This window comes from Ostrinia furnacalis, unplaced genomic scaffold (genome assembly GCF_004193835.3).
Source record: "Ostrinia furnacalis isolate ACB-3 unplaced genomic scaffold, ASM419383v2 OfSCF1746, whole genome shotgun sequence".
Lineage (NCBI taxonomy): Eukaryota > Metazoa > Arthropoda > Insecta > Lepidoptera > Crambidae > Ostrinia > Ostrinia furnacalis.
In genome coordinates, this window is record NW_021131985.1 from 299,298 (window position 1) to 324,773 (window position 25,476).

Here is a 25,476-nt window from a genome sequence, read left to right on the forward strand (position 1 = left end):
GACTTTATTTGATGCTCATATGCTCCTCCTACTTCTTTCTTTCGTCTTTTTGATGCTCAAATTACTGCCAATTACATAGGCTTTCTCGTACAAACACCTTGTATTACATACACTTTCATAGTACCTACATAACGTATTATACATAGACATTTCCCAACAACAGAAAAAAGCATGAAAAACGCGTGTTCCCTTAGGTGCCGTTAATTAATTAGAAAATGGCGTAAAAATGAAAAGTTATAATTACGCGACATTGATGTATGAGACTTTTACTGGTATTAATTAGAATGTATGTATGTAAAAAAAACAAATGAATGAAAAAAGGCAATTTGCGTATTTTTTTTAAGTTTCAGCCGAAAGACGTCCACTGCTGGACAAAGGCCTCCCCCAAGGATTTCCACGAAGACCGATCCTGCGCCGCTCGCATCCAGGCACCTCCCGACCTTCACCAGATCGTCGGATATTCACTCATACTCAGGGCCGGATCGTGAATTTGTGGGGCCCTGGGCTGAAACTTCTTATGACGTTGTCACGTAAAAATATCGTCCGTAAACCGACTTTACAGACTACTATTTTTTTTTTTCAATTATGGCCTACTTTTTAGCGGGATCTGGGGGCCCCTTGTAACCCCGGGGCCCTGGGCTGCAGCCCAATCAGCCCATAGGTAGATCCGGCCCTGCTCATACTTATGTTAACTCATAAATATTTTTTGTCACTCACTTGTAGTCAGCTCTTTAATCAGCTAATAAGCTGTTTAACAATCCAATAACTCAAATACCTAATGACCAGGCTGAAGAAAACAGCAATATACCCACCCCTATGGCTTATACAAATAAAGACGTTAGTGTTATGGGAGCGAGCAAGTTGGAAACATCGTAAAACGAGACAATCACCATAAATCCCATTTATTTTTGTGTATGACTCTGTTCAGAGGGTTCCGTATACAAATAACAAAGGATAGGTTTCATGGAAAAAAATCTTTTATTTTTCAAGGAAAACTTCAGAGTGATAGAGTAATAAAGGATATAGGTAACATGGAAAAATCCTGTTTTATTTTTCAGAGTGTCAGAGACAGTTTTATTACTAACTAGCTTTCCGGCCGCGGCTTCGCCCACGTGGACTCCGAAAAATCCAAATATTTTACGGAATCCCATTTTTTTCCATAATAAAATGTAGCCTATGTTACTCGTGGATAATGTAGCTTTCGAATGGTGAAAGAATTTTTAAAAACAGTCCGTTAGTTTTTGAGCCTATTCATTACAACCAAACAAACAAAGTTTTTCTCTTTATAATATTAGTGTAGACTAATAACCTCTCTGACAGGTCTAACTCTTAACTGAGTCAATGCCTGGGGTATGGGAGAGGTGACATTGACATTATTATGACGTGACAGAACATACAAATCGAAGCACATTTGAAGCCTCAAGAAGTTAAAGAAACAGAAGAAAATACGAAAGAAACAGAGCAAAACCCTTCCAATTTTTTTTAATACAACATGGTTAACTTTTTACCTACCATCGTGGAAAATTTTCCCACCGCTGCCGGGAAAATTTGGTTATTCTTGGATAATGGGACGCTATATCTCTGAGTAAAGTCTCCCAATGACTTGACCCACTTTTAGCTTGGTCCACGCCCACGGGCCAAGTCACCGGTTTGTATTTTAAAAATTTTTTCTTCCGGCAACTGGGTCCACCTCCAATGTTTTATAAATAAATTAAACACCAAATTAACAAAAATCTACTTCAGTTTCAGGAAGAAAAAATATTTAAAAATTAAATCTAGTGAATAAATTTGTCCATGGACCAAGCTAAAAGTGGGCCAAGTCGCTGGAAGGCTCTAAGTAAAATTAACGTCTCTCTTTCTTTCCTTTAGGCGGTTATCACACTGCGCCGCGCTCCGCCACGGAGCGCGTGATTTTTTATGTGAAAACGCGGACGCGTTGTCAGTGTGAAGTGCCGCGCGTGTTTTCTAAATCTGTCGCCCCGCGCTCCGCGGCGGAGCGCGGCGCAATGTGATAACCGCCTAATGATGAAGACAATACACATATTTTGTCTAAGGTGTAGACATGATGTCGTGCCCTGCGTGCCCAAACAACTGCACGCAGGAAGATTTAATGAAGGCTACTGACAACGCCACTCTTGTGGCGGAGTTTTGGGCTGACACTGTGTAGGAGGTTTGTTGTCGACACCACAAGAAGAAGAAGTGTAGAGTATGCCATGTGAAGTTAGGGCGAGTAGAAGTTAAGAAGAAGCTTGGCTTTACATGAGATCTGTCATTTTTTTCAAGGTTTCACATTTTACATAAAAATTTAAATATCCTAAACTGGCGGCCACCCGCAACTTCGTACGCCTGGACCCCGTTATACCCCCTTAAGGGTTGAATTTTGCAAAATCCCGTCTTAGTGAGCACCTACGTTCTAAAAGGAACCCCCATGCAAAAAAGAGACTCTTAGCATTTGTAGTTTCTGAGATTTTGCCTTTATAAATATAGATTTCAAATTGTAAACCTACACAATGCTTTCAAAATACGTCAGCTACCCTCATTACCAATCCGTTAACATGCAAATCCCTTCAGGTTATCTTTCTAAATACGCAAACCCTTTATAATCTAATCTAACCTCCAAATCGGAGCCTTTCTAATTGTTCGCCAAACTGTTTGAGCGAAATGCAAATGGAGTCGTCGTTTTACTGATATAAATGCGTTTAATCCATTTAAAGGCGACTGGCTGAAATCTGAGTCTAGCTAGTGATGCCAAGTGTTTTGGGACGTCCCAATTTGAAGGCGAGAGTGAATAGGCACTTACAGGGCAGAATATGTACCATCCTAGACTGCATCCCACTTAACACCAGGTGCGATTGTGGTCAAATACCTGCCTTGTTATGCATAAAAAAGTGCGGTTTGTTCCGATTTGATGAAGATTCTGTATAAGGTAGTCTTTTTTTATCCACAACTAGAAAGGTCTGGGCCTGCATCTCACCTGATAAAAGTAAAGAGGTTTCAATGTTGATAGAAAATAATGTAAATTGGATAGAAAAGCAGCTGAATTTCAGTACCTTGAGGTTTCAAATTAGGTGTAGGTTAATCTACTCTATGTAAGATAAAATTAGTTTCATTCATGTAAGAAGTAAAGAATATAAGAAAACTGTAAACATAATGCTACTTTGGTATTTCTTTAAGAAAGATTAGAGGTATATTATGTCAAACTAGCGGCCGCCCGCGACTTCGTACGTGTGGATTCCGTTTTACCCCCTTAGGGGTGGAGTTTCGTAAAATCCGTTCTTAGTGATCACCTACATTCTAAAAGGAACCCATGCAAAGTTTGATACTGCTCGCACATGTAGTTTCTGAGATTTCGTGATGAGTGAGAGTCAGTCAGTCAATCAGTGACCTTTCGCTTTTATAAATATAGATTAGCTTTATAACTAATTTATTTAATCTGTCCCAATTTCAAAACTAAACTCCCATTTTTCCTCTCAATCCCGTTATCAGTACATCGGAAGTGACGTCACTACCCACAGCTAAGCCGCAGGGACATTAGGAGTGGGGTGAAGAAGGGTGACTTCAAACTTCAGACGTCAGCGGCAGGTGGCGGTAGTAGGCTACTAGAAACTGACAGTTTGTCCAACAAATAAAGCTGAGTTACATTGACACCACATAAGTTGCATCACATTAACTTTAACCGTAACTATAACTTCAACGTGTTAAAGTATGATGGTGCCACCCAGGCTTAGGCTGAGTTGCACCATCTTAAATAAATAAATAAATCTTACTTTAACTTTGACAAACGTTAAAAATCTGATATTAAGGCTGAGTTGCACCAACTTACTTTGACCGTAACTTTAACAATAACCGGTGCTTTTTGAATGGAGTTTGACAGAATTTGACGTTAGTTAAAGTTAAAATAAGATGGTGCAACCCAGCCTTAGTGATATTTTAAACATTTTTTTATACATTTTGACAGTTTTTTTTTATCCGCAACGAGGAAGCTCTTAGCCTGTATCTCACCTGATGGTAAGTGACGATCAGGCCGAAGGTGGAAGCGAGCTTCACCCGGAATCCTCAACCACGGAGGACCACACCACCTAGCTTTGACCGTAACTTTAACGAACCGGTGCTTTTTGTAAGGAGTTTGACATATTTTTGACGTTTGTCAAAGTCAACGTATGATGGTGCAACTCAGCCTTAGTAATCCCAACATCTATCATAACAATCTTTCTTAATCACATTACACTCAATCGCTCCCCATGTGTAGTCACCTTTACGAAGTAACGCCACATGACGCTCCATCAAGATAAACTTGCTGAAAAGGGCTTGACTGATCCGCCATTTTGATACGGAACACGTACGGAACGTGATATTTTACGCAGTTAAGGACCTGTGACTTCAGATCTGTAATTAGTGTAGTGTTCTTTTGATTAAGGACGTTAAATACGAAACCGGAATCACTCTTTAGCCTTTAGAAAAAAATACCGCCCGTATTCACAAACAATGCTTGCTTAAATGAAGCTCTGTGATTGGTTCGTGTGTCACCCTGTGCGACCACGCGCACTGTGAGACCTCATAGTAGTGTTTGTAAATACGAAACATAAATCACTCTTATTCATTTATTTAGAAACTATAGCTGTAGCCTTAACTGAGTCAGAACCTGTGTATTATTTATGGGAGTAGCACGAGAAGGTGTTTTTTTCCCCCCTCGATCGGGCCAACTAGACTGAGCCCACCGTAGGCTGGACTTTGGTCCAACAGCACCGCGGTAGGCAACCCTCTTGTTGGGTTCGCCACTGATCGGGCGTCTTATGCGCTCGATACGGCCCGATCGCGAACGTCGGTCTGTGACCGACGATCGCCAAACGGCTAGAGTACCTTCTGTACTCGCCAGTCTGCCCGGTGAAGCTGGAAAAGCTCTTCAAGCTACCAGCGCGCGTCCCATCAAAAAAAGGGTGTTTTTTGTTACGTCAAATGTCAGCGAGACTTCAGATTAGTGTGCTCTGTCACGTCATAATATTATGTCAAAATCACCCCTGGTTCACTGGACTTAATTTGTTGCTAATTACCTCTATAGCTGACCTAAATTGAACTGTCCCACCAAACTCATTGACAGGGGGACGCCACCATCGTTCAAATAAATAGTTTCCAACATGGCAAAAATCGGAACCAGCGATCCGGTATTGACGGTGGCGCCCCACTGTCAATGTCACAGATAGGACAGTTTATTATAGTATTTTAGATCTATAATCCCTTTCAAGGAATATATCGAGTTTCCCTGTCACTCTGTATAACTCTTGCCCCCGTATTACATTTTCACGCCTAAACTACTGAATCAATTTTGATGACCCTTTGTAGAGACGGTTAGAAAGAGAAGGAAATACGTTTTGTCGCGAAAACTTATCTTTCAGGAAAGTATTTATGGGATCAAAGTTTGTATCTCATCGTTTCTCATGTTAGCGACGTGAAGAAGCATAAAAAGTAAATAAAGTATTTTATTCTTTATTACAAAAAACTTAAAATACGCGATAAACACTGGTTTAACGACATTTTAACAAAAGTCAATTTAAACTAGGGATCAACTTGATTAAATTATAATACATAGACAGATTGAAACAGCGTAGAGAATGAAGGCAAACCCGCAGGTGGTATACAGGGTGTTGATTTCAATCCTCGCCATATTTAGGGAGTTGACTAAGTAGCTTATTCTGAACACGAATCATTAAAGAAATTGACTTCGAAAAAATTTGAAAACTAACTTTAACTTTAGTTGCAGAATAATTACTTTACGTTACACACTAGCCACTTTACGTGGCTTCTTTCAGTAGGCTCTCCGACATGATAAGCGAGCGATGGCGATCCGCTTAGTTCGATGGGTGCCGCAGTGTAAACTATTGCAGTATTGCGAGCAACAATACAGCTGATGTCGCACGGAAAATATTAGCTAAAAATTCCAATTTCGTTTGTAATTTTTTTTTTGGATAATGCGGGTATATAAGTCATAATAATACATCACCTAAATAAATATGGCGAGGGTTGAAATCAACACCCTGTATAATATACTACGCTGTAATATACGTTACGGGAACATACAAATGTCTCGCAATTTGTACCCACGGTGGTACATAAGAAGTGTACACAGGAATTTGCAATTTAAACGAATCGCTGACGTCTAATGAAAGAACATGAGGAATGTTACATTTAATTTTATTTACTGAGCACCCGCTTTGTTGAATTTGGAGTGAAACGTCAGGCGTTCGCAGTCTGCATTTGAATAAAAGAATAAAGCATTTGCCACACTGAATATGTTCTGCGATCTGCGGTCGGGCCCCGATTGCGCCAAAAATTTTCAACTGCAAATCAACTTTTTACAAATCCGTATCGCGGTATCGTTTTGACAGCTGCGCCTTTACATATAAGCTGACAGAAAGCGACTTTTTCTCAAACGCAAGTCAAACGCTTCATGAACATTTACTGTGTTTTAGTAATTTTGGTTTCAAAAATAAAGTGTTCGGATCATTAATGGAAAGTGCATTCTGTGGTTTCGTCTTACTGAGCACGTGAACTTTACCGTTATACCGAATTGTATCGTACATCATCTGGTATGAAATTGGAGCGCGAGTCTTGCGCGATGCGCGATGCGCGATGCGCGAAGCGGAGATGAAACGCGAATGAATTGGAGACTTTACAATTAAATTAGCGCAATGTGGGCCCAAGTCAAAATATGAACGCAGCCCGCACCTGTCAGTTTGAGTTCTTTACTCGCGTCCGCACTGTCAGATCGCCTGAGTACAAAATGTAGAGACCGACAGTGTTAATGCTACATGATGCAAGCTACGTTCACTTTGACCTGACCGCAGACCGCAGGACGCATCCAGTGTGACAAAACCTTCAATTTGTAAGGAACGGTATACATCAAGGTAAACACTGTAGCATCTGGCATGCTATTTTTAATAAAAATGTATGATAAGATATAATCTAATAAACTGACGTCTGAAATTTCTGAAAACAGACATTGAGCAATTTAAAGTGACAACTGAAATGTAATACTTACATATTTTACTTTGAGTGCTGGTTTGTAATTCAGTCAAATGTTGAGTAATTTAATTTGCTAAACGTGTTTGAGCACTGTCGAGTAGGTTACTAAGGGCTGATTTTTCAATCGACAAATATCTTTTAGCTAAAGAATAAAATTGACATTGTGACATATTTTCCATACTGAAACTGTCAATGTGTCAAACTTTGCCCTTGCTCTTCACAATCATTTGTATAGGTAGGTACTGTAGGTAGTTTAGTCCCTAAAAGCGAGTTACTCGAATAATAAAGGCTGATTTTTCGATCGTCAGATAACTTATAACTGAAGAATAAGTTGGGCACATTGATAGTTTTAGTATAGGAAATATGTCAAAATGACAAGGTTATTCTTCAGTTAGAGATAACTGGCGATTTAAAAAACAGCCCTAAATTACTCGACTAGTTTGAACATCTAATAACGTCTTGCAGGGTATATCAGACAATAGAAGTAGAATAATACTCCGATTGTCTTTTGTGTGGCCACTCCGCCCTTTCAGGCTACTACTTCTGAAAGCACAGCCCCGGCAATATGCTCAGTCAGTTATTATTGAAGATTCTGAGTGAAGCTCGCTTACACTTTTCATCATCTTCTTCTTCTATATAAATAAAAAAGAATTGATGTTCGTTAGTCTGATTAAAACTCGAGAACGGCTAGGCCGATTGAGCTGATTTTGGTTTTAAAATGTTTGTCGTAGTCCAGGGTAGGTCTAAACGGTGAGCAAATACGAGCGCGATATTGTTTTTCTGTGACAGACAAAATTCCACGCGGGCGAAGCCGCGGGCGGAAAGCTAGTATGAGATAAAAAAAATCATATTAATTTCTCTCATATGAGAACTGGATGATGGAAGTAATAGAAATAGAAAATCTTTGATACACGGAAGCAAGAAACATTTTTACTCTTCGGATAGATCCAGTTTTTTGTAACCTATTTATTGATACCGTTTGATTCAGTAACCAGTTTCACTTGTGTTTGTATCTTACCTATCTTATATGTATAGCTTAGAAATAATCGAGTGAGACTGTCTGACTCACTCACATATCACGAAATCTCGGAAACTATAAGTGCTTGGAGTCTCTTTTGCATTTGCATTTATAAATATACCAATACAGTATTTACCTTATGAAAACTTTACCTCTATCAGCTACTCGATTTTGACTTACCAACTAGAACGGGACAAGTTAACCGCGAATAAGCTATCTCTGTCTACGTCGATAGTCCCAAGTTTTCCAATCACCAACTTTGAGGTCTGATCGAGAATATCCATAAATAAAACTTTGTGTCTCAGTAATAGAGTTCATTTTAGCTCACAACTCTCTCAAAGATCGGGTTGAATAGTCAAATAGATAGTTTCTTAATTTTCAGACTGTGACTGGTTTTCTATATAATATTTAATAAGCAATACTCAAGTATGTGGTTTAGAGGTTCAGTTTTAATTAAAGGTTATGTTATTGTTACTAATTTAGCAATGGCGAATAAAATACACGTAAAAAAATGTGTCGTTTCACTGAAAATAAAGTTGAATTAAGTAATCGATAATATCAGATAACGCATCGTTCTTTAACATCTTTAATTTAGTATTGGAATCTTTCAGTTTAAATTGATTTTCTCACAAAAAGAAAATCAAATTTACTGAAACCAGAATCTATGAAAGGATGTATCGCGTTTTGTCGACTCTGTCTTTAGATTGATCGTGCCAGTACCTTAACAAAAATAAAAAATAAAAATACACCCCAAAAGAGGCTGAAAACTTCCAAACCTCACCAATTTATAATTTACGGCCCTCAAATGACTTAAAAGGAAAACAACATCGCATCACAATTCCACATTTAAAATAGAAACGGCGTATTTTCTCCCCGAAAACCCCCGATTGAGTGATAAAGACAAGGTTATCGACCCCGCATTATCATATTGTTTCTTTTGTCTTTCCCGAGCATTCATTAATTATGTACCGAGCACTAGTGATGTGCTCGTAAATATCCAGGCGTCGAATTTTACTTTTGAAGCCTCGAGATTGGCAGGACTCAGTGAGCTAGAGACGCGAGCTTCAAAAGAGTTCCAGCCTAAAATGCTTCAACATAACCTATTCAAAGAGAACCTATTAAAATGAACGCAAGCCTTCAATAAAATCCACAATACTAGAACTCTAAAAGATGAATGTCTTATAACAGAATGAACGCGTAATCTATTGTCCTTTACTTCTACTTATCCTCAATCATTAGCAGTCCATCAGAACTAATGTGCAGAAAAAGACTCGAGCCCTGAAAAAGTATCTATCAATCGAGCTCTCGAAACGGCTCGAGCCCTAAAATAGTATCTATCAATCGAGCAATCAAAACGGCTCGAGCCCTGAAAAAGTATCTATCAATCATGCTCTCAAAACGTCTTGAGCTCTGAAAACGACTCCCAAGACCCGAATCTTCGAGCTTCATACAAACTACGCTGAGTAACACAGTTTAATTCCATCACTTCTTCTCAGCNAAGAAGGTTTTATTTATCAATCATAATAATCTTGACAAGATAAATCGTAAAACAACTTTGATCTGAATAATTTTGAACTTTACTGACGAACAGTTAAAGATTATTTTCTCTAACTCGAGATTATTCTGTAACATAGTTTCGAAAGGTACTATGTGCTCGCGATTCGTTGGAGGAATCAATTTGAAAACTGACGAACCTTTTCATTCCGTGACTGTACTCGTAAATATCCAGGCGTCGAATTCTACTTTTGAAGCCTCGAGATTGGCAGGACTCAGTGAGCTAGAGACGCGAGCTTCAAAAGAGTTCCAGCCTAAAAAGCTTCAACATAACCTATCCAAAGAGAACCTATTAAAATGAACGCAAGCCTTCAATAAAATCCACAATTAGAACTCTAAAAGATGAATGTCTTATAACAGATTGAGCACCGTATGCGTAATCTATTGTCCTTTACCACTACTTATCCTCAATCATTAGCAGTCAATCAGAACTAATGTGCAGAAAAAGACTCGAGCCCTGAAAATGTCTCTATCAATCGAGCAATCAAAACGGATCGAGCCCTGAAAAAGTATCTATCAATCGAGCAATCAAAACGGCTCGAGCCCTGAAAAAGTATCTATCAATCATGCTCTCAAAACGTCTTGAGCTCTGAAAACGACTCCAAAGACCCGAATCATCGAGCTTCATACAAACTACGCTGAGTAACACAGTTTAATTCCATCACTTCTTCTCAGCACCAGTCCAAATGTTGTCCCGGAGTAGTAGGGTAAGCTATATCTTCTTTTTGTCGTGTCGACAACAAACCTGTACAGTGTCAGCCCAAAACTCCGCTACAAGAGTGGCGTTGTCAGTAGCATTCATTAAAAAACAACTGCACGCAGAGAACCATGTCTGATCTTCATCGACTGGGGAACAAAACCTTTGCACTCCAAGTTTGAGTCATCCAAGAATACCCAGAAGCTATATTTGGGACGTGTATAAGTGCCCAGAAAAGGACCTAGTACATGCTAATATTTATATTTCGATTTTTATTTGATTTGATTTAAACGAGGCGAGTCCTGTAAACGACGCCGAGCTCTAGATAAAAGGACTGAGAGGCTTCAAGCCTTGTACATCACTAGCTACGTAGCTCGGCACGCCTCTACCATTTGTATTTGTTTCGGCTTTTGCAGATTTGTTTTCATTTGGCTATTTCGTGAGGGCGTGTCTTGATGGACTCTCCAGAATTTTCTATGCCACTTGAATTAGCTAATATACGAAATATAAGTCCATTTCATCATTCACATTGTAGCAATCTATTGCTTGATGAAGGCTTTTACAAAGTAGGTAATCCTGCTTTTTTCATCAGCCACTAACAACTTTGCTGTGGTCGTCGATCCATCGAGCAACTACGCATTAAGCATTTTCATAGGATCTTCGACAAGTTACGATACGGCTTATTTTGGTTTTGATCTGATTGTCGTTGTCCAGGGAAGGTTTACGCTAAGAAAACATGGGAAAATTACGATTTACACGCATACGAAGTCGTGGGTACAGCTAGTTTGGAATAAGAATGATGAAATTTTGTTAAATTTATACAAAACCAGTGGTAGGCGTCTCTAACTGCGAGCCACTCTGCCAAATTCTAGCAGAGTGTATTTTCTTATAAAATATTTCAATCCACATTAGAGGCGTCTGAGGATTTCCCTTTGTCTGGACAGGATTCTAATTTGTTTGACTGTACTTTAGTAGGTTTTGTGACGATGAATTTAAGTCTGAGAGAATCATTTTATGGCTAAACTAGCATGATCTCGCGGCTTCACCCGCATGAAATTTAGTTTGTCACAGTAACATTTTTTATTATCTGTTAAATGAACAATAAGCCTAGACGCAGACCACCGACTTTTAGTTGGTCGATAGTTGGGCCCGATTCTAATTTGTATGAAGAATCGACCGATACCAAATCGGTGTAGTGTGCGCACTTCCATACATGTTCATACTGATTAACAGCCCTACTCAACTATCGGCCGACTAAAAGTCGATGATCTGTGCCTAGGCTAGTACTGTAAAATTTTATCAAGATCTGTTCAGTAGTTTTAGCGTGAATGAGCTACAAAAATCCATCCATCCTCACAAACATTCACATTTATAATATTAGTACGATAGGAAGAAGGACCAGAGAGTTTTTTTGTTCTTTTCTTTCCTTCATGAAGCCACGTTTTCAATTAGGTACAAATAGGTTACTATTGATTGAACCCAGTTCATATAATTTAGATAATTCATTATTTTAATAAAAATTTTTTTTTTATTTCTGAAAATTAAATTTCTTTCCATAGTGGGTTAGTAGTTACAGAGTAGTTAGTATTTTAGAGAAAAAGCGATGAGTACAATATTATGAGTACTTAGAATCTTCATCATGAACTCTTTTATAGTAAGTTAGAATGCTTCTGGAGATTTTTACAAGTAAATTGATCAATTAAAGGATGTCTTTAGCAACGAATTTTCAAACGTCTTTGCTTGTAATAAATTTTAACCAAAAAATACTTTCTTGTAGGTCAAATATGTATATTACAAAAGTATGCCATTTCTCGCGGCAAAATTTGGTTTGACAACAATAGACGAATTCATATTCCTTCTAAAGATTTGTATCGCAGAATCTTTATTGTAAGTATCTCGCCCGAAGTATCATCATATTATCATATTATAAAGTATTTCGCTTGTGTACAAGGGTATTTACATGACAATGAATGCTCGACACTACAATATTATGCGAAAACGTTGTTGTGAGAGAAACGTACAAAGCCATTATTTTATACTAATTGCATAAAATAGGTAGATGGTGTTTTTTATTTGAACAGTGCGATATTATTTCTTTTTGGAAACGTACTGAGATATTTTTTTTAAATAGTCAAAGATAGTTTTTCAAAAACCGGCCAAATAGCGAATTGCACAGCTGAAAATGTTTTTTTAACGATGTAGAGCCCCAGCTCACAATAAACAGTAAGTAAGAGTTTCACAGTCATGAATTCATGATTATAATAAGTTAAGTTTTTTAAATAATGTCCCTCGTTACTGAAAGGTAACGGGAAATTTTGCAAAAGCCTGTCTCCCTAACGAATATGCTCATTAATAAATCCAAACCATATTGTACCGAGCGAGCCCGCAGCTTTTATTAAAAAGTTAATTGAACCCGACCACTTACGACTCAACAGGTTATCGATTCAATTAATATTTAATCCGACATTGAAACGTTAACTAACGATCCATTACCAATAACAAAGAAAAATAAAAGGCTTAACCATCGCCATTAAAAAAACGCGCGTCAAATCAAATGACGTCTGTCAAACGCAATCGATGAAAAAAGGTTGCGATACTCACCAAATAGTTCGGTCAATCCAATTTAAAAACAAAGTCACTCACAGCACTTGAAAATGGAATTTAAAAAAGAACACTGATCAGTTTGATTCGGTTCGCGGTACTTCGCGTGGCCGGGCGTCCTGCACAGAGGGTGAAACTCGACTGTCAGAGCCCTCGGAGGCTCAGGACCTCCCCACCTCGTAATGTAATGACATTTTCAGCCCGCCCCTTATCTACGGTGCTCGCGAATAATGATATGAATGAGGGACGACATTGGTAAACAAATATCGCTGTGACGGCTTTTATTTCGGCCCTTTATCGAAACTGAATGAGCCCCACTTTCCTGTTCGATCAAAGGATATAAATGAAACTCATTGTTGTTATGCTTCATATTAGATATTTACGTTTGATCGTGCTTTGTCTTTTTGCGAGTTACGTTTCATTACGTGGCAATTTCAGATAGAGTACATGCAACTTTATTGGAAACGTTTCAAATAAGAGACAAAAAACAATGTGACGCACATTCTTGTTTAGTAACTTTTTACTCGCTTATTTATAATATCAATCAATATTATCAGTAAATCATTAATAACTTCTAATTTACAGGGAAAATACACGACTTTTCAATTATATAAAAGCACTATTATAACATAATAGAGAGGATAACTGTAAAATCATGACGCAATCTGAAAATGATAAGCACTGAAATAAAAACGTGTTTTATTGGTTTAGATAAATGAATAAATTAACGAAATTATAAGTAATAAAACAGGCATACACCATAAAAACGATTTTAATTTGTAACTAGAGCAAAAGTACTAGCTATACTTTAAGCACTAAATTCTTATTTCTCATACGAGGCACACAAAAACTGATGTGAAATCATTAGATCATTTAGTTTCCACTGCAAGAAAACGACTCTCTCCATTTTTAAAAAGACGATTTGACCTCCCGTTAAGGAGAATTTCATATTTGCCCGTTAGTCGCCATCAGACGAGTAGGGGTGGTAATGTGAAAATAATTTCATGCATTACAACCTTTTTCGTCCCCATTGGAAGCACATTCATTCGGGCAAATATTTGCCCGGCGCGGGATCGAAGCGCGCAAACAAGGCTCCCTTGGGCACGACAATCAGAATCTGGGGTACTGGCTGGTTTTAAATACTTTTTAGTTTTTTTGGCACTCGACAATCGACATTGACAGAACATAGAAAAAAACAATTCTTTTGTTTGTATTTCGTATTTCGAACATGAAAAAGTACAGTCCACACAATACAACTGCATAAAAACTCACAGTGTCCTTAGCTGTGGGTACTTACTGTCTAACCCCTTTTTCATAAAAAAGTAAGTACCTAGTCATAAAACACTGTTTTCCTTAACACTCTTTTGTCTCTTTTTGCCTCATTGAAAGCGATATTAAGCAGAAAAGGACCAAACATGTAGAACCTACGAGCAATTTACTTATCAAAGATAGATTTATGCCCGTTTTCACCATCAATCCCTAATTTTTATATGTAATCAAAATTCCTGTTATGTGTTACCTTAAGGGTCACTTAAAAATTAAGGAGTGGTGGTGAAAATGGGCATTAGATACTCAAAAATCACTTAAAACATTAACGTCATTGTCATTTGAATACAAATATGTCAGTTTCTTTAGACTCTAACTTTACCTATAACCCATGACCTGAAGCAAAGGTTAAAAATAGGCAACCCTCATTTCGTCTAGACTAGGGAATAACAGACAGGCATTTCAATTTATTTAGTCTGGAACTCTGGAATTCAAGAAGGATCGATATATCAAACGGTTGAATATAGTTTTACATACAAAGTTTTGTAAAAGAAAAATCTTTTTGAATAACGCTCTCGAGTCTTGTTATTTCAAATTGATTTCGGAGTGTTTTTATCTGTGTTTTCATATAAAAAACTTGATCTAAATAATTATCTCAGTAAAGTAGGTATGGCTGATATAATGTAGTAGAACAGTCGACAGATCAGAAACATTTTTTTTGCAAAATTACACGTGCTCTAAGATAATTAAAAATGGTAGAGAACTTAGCTTGATGTTAGCCAAAGGAAACAAAATTTTTGTTCACATTATTAATGGTGATAAGACTTGTTCTATTTCCGCTACCGTCACATAATAATTCTTTCGGCATAGCAACAATGTTAACTGCATTGTTATGTTTCAGCAGTTGGATGTAAGATAGGCAGATCTTCTGTGATCGTGGATTCCGGGTGAAGTTCGCTTCCATAGTTCCATATTCGACGTGATCATCGCTTTCCAACAGGTGAGATGCAGGCCAAAGCTTCCCGTTGTAACTAGTATAAAAAAAATTTCGTATGCAACAGCCGTAATTGCCCTTTTCCCCATGAATTTTATAGCCTGTAAAAAAGCCGAATAATGTAGCTTCCTACTGGTGAAATAATTTTCAAAATCGCTTTAGCATTTCTACAGATTACTTGCGACAAACTCACAAAGTTTTGTAACTCTTTCACACAGACAAGTACAGATTAAAAAGCTTCAGTCAAAAGTTCACTGACCCAGACAGAAGTCCTGGTTGGCTGCCAGAGAGAGGACTTATGCCAAATCCACTGTCTGGCAGATATCATAAATACAGCGATTGTGCCAATTATGCCAAACGCAGCCATTTTTTGGAACATTCACCCTGTGTTCACCACCATAAACACAAGCTTTTAGCTGGCTAATTTAACAATAGGTTGGTCCACCCACAAGTTGGACCGACCACCTCATAAATATAGCATGAAGGCGCTGCTGCGCTGGATGCAGGCCGCTACCAACCGGGCGATGTGGAAATCATTGGAGGAGGCCTATGTTCAGCAGTGACTTGACGTCTTGTGGCTGAAATGATGATGCTGATGAATCAGCAATAGGGAAAAATCGTTTAAATAATATTATTTAAAATACACGTTGTTTTAGAAGCTTTATGGCGTGCTACGATAAACAAACGCGAACGTAGAGTTCGTAGAGTCAGCGTGAAATAGTTTGTGACACCAAAGTGATCAAACAGCTGATAACGCAACCTTATTCCAATTGAAACAAAGACGAGTTCACGTGTTTACGATATTTTTGGCTGCTTTGGGTGTCACGAAGACGCTAACTGTACGCTCGCCTGTCAGCATATTGGATAATTCGCTAACGAAAATTATATTTTTGATTAAACATAATTATACAAAATTGACAGATAAAATTCATACCTATCAAGTGTGTTGTGTGTTTTATGTTTGCGTAAGTTTTGCCTCTGTCATAATAGCCTCTGTCCGATTGCTGAAACTATCTTCTTTTTCAATTGCTGGAAACGTATCTCCTATCTTTTTTTTTTTTCAGATGATTGAAAACTCAACGGGTTTTTCAGAGCTAACATGCTTAATTTTAGATAACCTTTTGTATCGGTTAAAACCATGTCTACTACTAATTCGGACACACCAATATGGTGTAAACAAGCAAAATAGAAAAATATAAAACAATAATAATTCCCTAACACACAGCGTAGCTTCAAGCACATTGCTAAGTACGTACCTATGTTATTGTGTCATATGTTTTATTTTAATGAAAATACAATACACGTGTTCCATCAAATTGATCAAAGCAACATCCTATGTTTTATTTCCACCACCCCTAGTTTTAAAGTAATTAAAACGAGTAGCCATTAAAAGTCGAGCTTTTAACACGTAAAATGTTACGGTTAGAAAATAAAAAATAAAAAGTATCGTATAAAATATTGAACGCAATACAATAAAACACGTTTCCGACGGCAAAATAAATATGGCCGCTACCACGATGTGCGATCGTACCTCAATCGATAGAGCTAGTGATGTCCGATTACAGGAAAAACCGGATCCGATATAGCCCCAGAATTGCCAAACTTAGAGCTCGTTCCCATGGTAATCCAGTTTGCAGGATGCAGCAATGCAGGATCTTGCAAAACTGGACTGTCATGTGACCAAACATATGTTTTTGAAATACGAATTATGAACTCGAACAGATCGGTTTTTTGCGGGACACTGCAAACGAAGTGTTCGTGTAAACAGTTCCTGCAAAAAAGGGTTCCTTAAGCAATAGTGAGTGGGGCGCACAGCTCGTTAAACTGATGGCCGCTGTGGCACAAAAATTCTGTGGCGACTACGGGCCAGAAAACGTAGCCTCCCAACAGGTGACCCGACGGCCTAGTGAAAGTCGCGGTATGCCCGTATGCACCCAGGTGTATTACTCGGGTGCGGCCAAATGTAGGTAGTGTGGGATCGGTCATTGTGGAAATCCTTGGAGAGGGCTATGTCCAGAAGTTAACGTCATTTGCCTGAATTTTGTTCCGTCATCCTTGTGTCCCGTTGTCATGTTTCTCAACGTAATCATCAGGTCATTAGTCTCCATTGCAGCTACTCTTAACCGAGGACATGGAGGGACACTCCCCATTCTAGCCAGACGAGTTGGGAAGGCCAAATCCTCCATTTACATCTGGAAAATAAGAGAGAACTGTGCTCCTGCAATGACTTGATGATAAACAGTATTTTTTACTGTCATTTGCTGTGTCATAATCATTAAGGTTATTAAATTAAGTTTCTTTTGTTATCAGTAGGTAGGTTCGTTCGTTTCAGCCGAAAGACGTCCACTGCTGGACAAAGGCCTCCCCCAAGGATTTCCACAAAGACCGGTCCTGCGCCGCTTGCATCCAGGTAGGGATATTCGATATACATCGATGTATTGAAAACATCGATGTTTACAATGCGATACATCGAATGGATCCGATGTTTTGAAAAGCTATTGAAATACTCGATGTATCGATGTTTTTAAGTTTTCAGTGTTAAAACATCGAATCGATGATAACCAATTAAAATTTCATAAAACTCAAGTCTGACCACTAAAATCAACCCAACTTGTATTTTAAAAATGTTGGCAACACTGCGTACGAGTGAAGTGAGTAGTGTCTAGTGACAATTGTTTTTGCAAAGTCTTCCAAAAGAACACTGGAAATACTTAGGATATAACAAACTTATAAAAATAAATGCGGATGTTTTTTTTGTTCTTACTTTAATATACAGGTTGGAATTTTGTAATGCCACCTGGAGGGAAAGTACTCTTAATACTGTAGATAGAAAATTTTACTCAGAGAAAACATTCCTTTATTTTTGAAAACAAGGAGAACTGCATTCAAAGATTTTTGAAAAATTTTCGAAAATTCACTACCATACCATACAATTTTCTGTAAATAATCAAAATAATTTAAGATTTCATGGTTTTCCTTTCATTTAATTTATCAAGTTTGTTAGAGAGATTTCATCCATAAACTTTACCCTAACGATCGATGCAATAAAAATACAGGGTGTAATTTTTAACAAATTTTAGTTGGTTCGATTCCCGGGTGTGGCATGCAATTTTTTGGAAATATTTGAATGCAGTTCTATTTCTACTCAAAAATAAAGGAATGTTTTCTTTGAGTAAAATTTTCTATTTATAGCCTGACCAGGAACATAAAAACCCTGGCATAGAGGCGCGTCAATTGCATTTGATAGTGCAACACTGAGTACAGTCGTACCTGTGTTAAATTAATAGGCTAACTTTATGTATCGGGATTCAGGATTACGGGCTAATTTGATATTTTCATAAATTAACGAAAAAATATTATTATAGGTAACCTGGTTTAAATAAATTAAATGAAACCCTCAATCGAGCTAGTAGGACTTATTTTATTATTCATCAATAATCAAATTCAGAACTTGAATATTCAACTGCAATGTCTGCTCATGAACGCTTCAAACTCGGTACTTCTTTCCCAATTCCATAAAATTCAACACTTACGAAGTGACAAAAAACTTTAAAATAGGTAGTTGAAATAAACCACAGCTCATTTTCATAATGGACTGTACTATACGATAAACATGTCAGTCAATTTGTCAACCTTTGTCGGAAACATTATTCAATGAAAATATTGTCCGAACCCTTAGTATTTTTCTTCGACAAATACTTTAACACATTGTGAACCACTTTTCTTTCACGACCATAAAAAGATTTTAGCAATTTAATTTAAAAAATCAATTGCGCACATTTAAAATAAAGTTTGTTTACACTTTGACAGCAATAGACTGACATGCAAGGTGACATGTCAATGAAGTTTCAGTTTTCACTGTTGCCATTAAAAGAAATTAGTACCATTAGTTTTCCGCAACATGGCGAGGGTTTTTATGTTCCTGGTCGGGCTATACAGTATTAAGAGTACTTTCCCTCCAGGTGGCATTACAAAATTCCACCCTGTATAATGAAGATTTTTCTCATGTATGGCTTTTACTGTTTTTTAATAATACAATGCTTAAATTAGTGGATTATAAAAAATCTTTAAAAAGTACTCGATTTATACAAAACATCGATGTTTTCTTCCAATACATCGAAAGAAATCGATGTACAGTTTCAATATATCGAATCGAAAAAAACATCGATGTTTTTTCAAAGTGGACACCCCTACATCCAGGTACTTCCCCCGACCTTCACCAGATCGTCGGTCCACCTAGTGGGAGGCCTGCCCACGCTACGTCTTCCAGCTCGTGGTCGCCACTCAAGAACTTTCCTGCCCCAGCGGCCATCAGCTCTTCGAGCTATGTGCCCCGCCCATTGCCACTTGATTTTAGCGATTCTGCGGGCTATGTCAGTCACTCTGGTTCTCCTACGGATCTCCTCATTTCTGATTCGATCACGCAGTAGGTAGGTAATAAATTTAAAAAACAGTGTTATTTTATCTTGACAAATTAAACAGCACAGATATAGATCTATATCTGTGTTAAACAGCGTGTTTTGAAAGCTGTCGCTTTAACTAATTTAATATCAGTTGTAAATATGTGAAGTTACGATCGAGTTTCCAATGGTAGTGGAAACGCACAGCTCCGGCGCCGGGACGTCTGGCCCCAGCGCCCTAGAGCAATGCCCGCTCAGACAACACTAAGCTGTATTAGTTCTAAACTAGCTTTTGCCCGCGGCTTCACCGTGAAATTTATTTTGTCACAGATCGTCATAATAGGCTAGTTGCCTAAAAAAAAATTTTTTAGTCCGTAATGTTTAATATCAAAAAATATTGGACACATATATTTTTATTTGTCAATCTAACAAATAATTACATAGTTATGGTGCGTTGAAGTTGCGCACGACGTCACAACGTGCGGCATTTTTAAGCAAGCGTTGACGTCACGGGCCTCTTCTTATGAACTTTGGGGCGCTTTATCTCTTTAAATTTGTTTAGTTTGAAAAAGTGAAAAATACGTGTAGAGTATTTTTTGATAAGTTAACTGACGGACTAATTAAAACTCTTGCTTTTTGACCCAGGCAACATCCCCATTATAGCTTTGATGTTATTCTGGGTTATAAACAATAATACTGTAAAGTTTCATCAAAATTCGTTCAGTAGTTTTGCGTGAAAGAGTAACAAACATGTTGACATCCAGACATCCAAACATCCATACAAGCTTTCGCGTTTATAATTTAGTAAGATAAGATTGGAACTAATCACGAAAAAATTTCTTATTTCATCTAAGTTAATATCAATTTTATAATGCCTACTTTATTTTCAGTTTTCAGTTTGGCCCTAAGGTTGACTGGTGGAATTAAGTCCGCCTTATGTACACTGTTTTATGTGCATATACGTTTAAAATAAATAAATATACTGATTGTAAAAGAAAAAGAAACATAGAGTTGTTTCTTTTACCTACTCACTGTTTAAGAACTGAACCGATTTAGATGGAAATCGAGAGATAAGCCAAGAATTATCTCCTAATTGAGGTAAAAATGGCGTGGTAGTTTGTTTTGGAACCAATCTTTTTAACTTTGGCGATGTGAAAATTCATTAATAAACTTTTCATCATTATTTTAGTCTATGAAAGTTCACTGGATGTAAGGATCACCATAAAGCACGACCTCACTCTGGTTTTTTGCATTAATTCAATCGTCGATCCATCGAGCAGGTTAGCTTTTGATGAGAAGTGATTTCCATTCAAGAATCTGTTTTAAAAAACTAGGTACTAAAATAGTATGAAATTAAAAATCTACACTAATATTATAAAGAGGAAAACTTTGTTTGTTTGTTTGGTTGTAATGAATAGGCTCAAAAACTACTGGACTGTTTTTAAAAATTCTTTCACCATTCGAAAGCTACATTATCCACGAGTAACATAGGCTATAGTTTATTTTGAAAAAAAATAGGGTTCCGTAAAATATTTGGGTTTTTCGGAGTCCACGCGGGCGAAGCCGCTGGCGGAAAGCTAGTAATATAATAATATTAGTGCAGCACAACCCGCCCCAAATTATCGAATCGATATTTCACTTCCCCCAATTTGTCTAATTCACAATCGTGCTCATAATATTAACCGCGAAATCCACGTACCTCTTAACCCTTAATCAACCCTCGCATTTTCACCTAAATTCAATCACTGAGACGGAGCTCCCCGCAATTATGATCTGTCAATCAATTTGGGTGACGTCACGGGAATTGTCGAATAAACAGGCTGTTTTCGTAAGATGGTTTGTGCCTTCACACAGCACGTTTTATTTATTACAAGGCTTTTGCTCGGGGTTTCTCTCGCATAATGTTTTCCATAGAAAGACCAACTAACATGACATGTCGTTGTAATTTAGCCAATTAATTAAATATCTTCCAGGGCAGGCTTAAACATATGGGCAGGCCTCCCACTAGGTGGACCGACGATCTGGTGAAGGTCGCGGGAGGTACCTGGATGCAAGCGGCGCAGGACCGGTCTTTGTGGAAATCCTTGGGGGAGGCCTTTGTCCAGCAGTGGACGTCTTTCGGCTGAAACGAACGAACGAATTAAATATCGTTATAAATAAATAGGTGTTATTCTGATGTATGTACGGTAGACTGGAGAAAAATGCCGAAAGGCATTAAATCCGCCTTATGTACACTGTTCTATGTGTATGTAAGTTTGAAATAAATAAATAAAGATGTACAAGTTAGTAAAGTCTTAGTGATTTTAAACAGTAACACATAAGTTTCATCAAAATCAGATATTAAAAAGATATTGCTGCGAGACTGCTTCGCATCGTGAAACATCAAATAATAGAATTTGTCTCGAATATTAATTTACCTACAGGCAATAGAGTTAATTTTTCACTTCACGTACACCTGAAACTGGAACCCTGAACTTTTGAACTAAAAAATCCAATTCCTAACCACCTGCCCACGGAGGCAAAACTGGAAAATGCGTTTTCCGGGAGTTTCTTCTGTGCGGGGAGCTACTCTGTGCCCGTTGCCATGGCAACCGGCGATCGTTGCCGACGCTCCCATGCTCCTGATTCCACGCTGCGTTGGTAGTGATGTGATAAGTCGGCGTTCATATCGATTGTCTGACGTAGGTACGTCAACGGCACATCAGGTTCTACATTTTTGTTGAAAAATATCCTTTATTGCAATGAGATAAGGTGCCTATGTGTTTAAATTGGTATGCTGTTGTCAGTACAAACGACGCGGACGGTACATCAAGGTACACTGTGGCATCGTATGTAATTGTGATAGAGGATATTTTGCAATAATCTTGTGTGGTCTGATTGTAATTAAGTGGAGAAGTTGTTTGGGAAATGTGCTTTATTGATATTACTTAGATTGTTTAATGACATTATGCCTTGTATTAAATTACATTTAGTTGTAAAAAATGCAAATGACAGTCAAGTAAAAAGTAACCTATTGTAGGTACCTAGTTTACAAAACTAGGTAACTTAATGGTATTTTGAACTCATTAAGTAGGTACATACTAAAGGTAAAAATTCTCAGACAGTCAGACCCATGCACCGCTACATATTAGCGTACATATTACTTAAATATATTTATATCATTTACTATGGTGTATAAATATTTCGATGTTAGGTCTATTTCAATTAATTCGCAAATTTTCCTCGTTTTTAAGCATTTAATCATTTTACTGCGAAGGATATTAATTGTAATTAGTATTTATCAACTTAATAAATAATTATGTAAAAAGTCGCAAAAATATATTGTTTTTTATGGCTATGCTATGTCTCTTTGCCAGTGACGAGTTTTTTAAAAATTAATAGCACTATTATTGAACATTGATTTTATTATTACAGCTTATCGATTCGATATCTAGGACATTCTAGGAGAATGTCAATAATAACTAATATCACATCCCTGGTTCCAATTTCAAAATTCAAAAACTTTACATCTGGCAGATTTTAAAAATTCAAAATTCGAAATGAGAACCGTGAGTAATTAAAATGGCGCTGTAATGACAATCGGTGTTGCCGTCAAAATAAAACGGAATGAATGTGTTGAGTATTTTTTTTGTCTACACGGTGAACCAGGGTTTGATTTTTAGCATATTTTTAATGGAATGCTAGCTTTTGCCCGTGACTTTACCCTGGCGAATTGCAGTGTGTCGCGTATCCCGCTTTCAAATACAATAATCTTGGGTGAAATCTCTACCTTTAATCTAAAGTTTTTACAGTACTTAATTTAGACGTGAAAAGGTTGTTCCAATCATATTTATAACATTAGTACGGAATGTTAGAAGGTTATACTTTTTATCGTCTTTTGAAGAGTAATTTTTATCGAGATTATTAAAATGATCAGCAAATAACTTGAATTATTATTTTATTGATTTTCTAGAAATGGCTCTACCTCGTATCATTATTTAAGTTAACGAAAATTGATCTTGAAATAAGTAGGTAATAATACTTAGTAGTATTTTCTGATAAGTAATCATGTTTAAATGTAAAACAAAATCACGCATTAATAACTTAACGTTTAATTAAAAATTCATTTCCGAAAAACAAACGAATCCGAAATTAATTTCGATTTATAATCGACTGTATCAAATTTCACACTGGATTATGACTATGTTAGTCATTAATATCGATTATCAACGGTTTTAAACGTGGGTTTTATAAATGGTAGAGAANAAGGCCGATTTTAAAAATTCAACATTCGAAATGAGAACCGTAAGTAATTAAAATGGCGCTGTAATGACAATCGGTGTTGCTGTCACAATAAAACGGAATGAATGTGTTGAGTTTTTTTTTGTCTACATGATGAGTGAGAGTTTGATTTTAAAAATATTTTAATGGAATGCTAGCTTTTGCCCGTGACTTTACCCTGGCGAATTGCAGTGTGTCGCGTATCCCCCTTTCAAATACAATAATCTCGAGTGAAATCTCTACCTTTAATCTAAAGTTATTACAGTAATTTAGACGTGAAAAAGTTGTTGCCATCTTATCTAAAACATTAGTACGGAATGTTAGAAGGTTATGCTTTTTTATCGTCTTTTAAAGAGTATTTTTTATCGAGATTATTAAAATGATCAGCAATTAACTTTACATTATTACAGTTTTATTGATTTTCTAAAAATGGCTCTACCTCGTATCATTATTTAAGTTAACGAAAATTGATCTTGAAATAAGTAGGTAATAATACTTAGTAGTATTTTCTGATAAGTAGGTAATCATGTTTAAATGTAAAACAAAATCACGCATTAATAAAAATACTTAACGTTTAATTAAAAATTCATTTCCGAAAAACAAACGAATCCGAAATTAATTTCGATTTATAATCGACTGTGTCAAATTTCACACTCGATTATGACTATGTTAGTCATTAATATCGATTATCAACGGTTTTAAACGTGGGTTTTATAAATGGTAGAGAACTCTAAAGGTCCCTGTAGCTACCAATATGAAGCTGGTGATTGTCCTGGGTTTGTGTGTGGCAGTTGCCTTGGCCGCGCCCTCAGTAAGTGTTTTAGTTAATTACTTCATTATTAACCTTTGCATGAGGGCATTTTATAGCCCACCAGCGGCCGCCCGCGACTTCGTACGCGTGGATCTCGTTTTACCCCCTTAGGGGTGGAGTTTCGTAAAATACTTTCTTAGCGGATGCCTACACCATAAAATCTACCTGCATGCCAAATTTCAGTCCGATCCGTCCAGTGGTTTGGGCTGTGCGTTAATAGATCACTAATTCACTATGTCAGTCAGTCAGTCAGTCACCTTTGAGTTATTTAGATGTCACTCAGAAATAAAGTAATTCTCTTAGACTATATGTAGAGACCTAAAAAATACCATTTTCTGTTTAGCCAGGGCAACAACAACAGCAGCAACAACAACAGTTCGAACAGGTTCGTTCTTATAAAGTTGTTGCTCTTTAAAGACTACCTACCTTATTATAAGATCGTTTCATCCACGAAGACGCGCCCCACCATTCTTCCGCTAATGTTTGAGTGTTACCGTAGTACCGATAGTACACGCTAAATTATCCATGAGTGCACACGCACACTACAATAATGACGCTCGGATTGCCCGGATCAAACTCTCTGTATCCCGCGCTTCTCTCGACCAAAAATTGCTGGAGTCCGACTTCGTGGATGAAAGGATCTATCTCTTGGAAAAATCAATTTATTTATCGAATTTTATTCTATGTCCAGCAACAGAACCGTAGACGCCTTCAAAGCCTCAGCTTGAAAGTAAGTCTTTCAGACACACATTTCTATTATTATAGTTAGGTAAAACTTTTATAGCTTGACCACAAGAGCTACGGCCGCATTGGCCGTTCGAGAGCTCTTGTATTAAATACAGACTACGAACATCA

At 37.3% G+C, this 25,476-nt stretch overlaps 1 protein-coding gene across 1 annotated transcript in view; it reads right to left on the reverse strand.

Annotated features, from left to right (window-relative positions):
- Window positions 1-13,014, reverse strand: part of LOC114353619 (IQ calmodulin-binding domain containing protein igloo) — a 260,416-nt gene extending 247,402 nt beyond the window's left edge. Inside the window, exon 1 of the mRNA XM_028305678.1 lies at window positions 12,891-13,014. The gene's annotated coding sequence lies outside the window, so the exon portion shown is untranslated. The remainder of the gene's footprint in view (window positions 1-12,890) is intronic.
- Window positions 13,015-25,476: the final 12,462 nt, after the last annotated feature.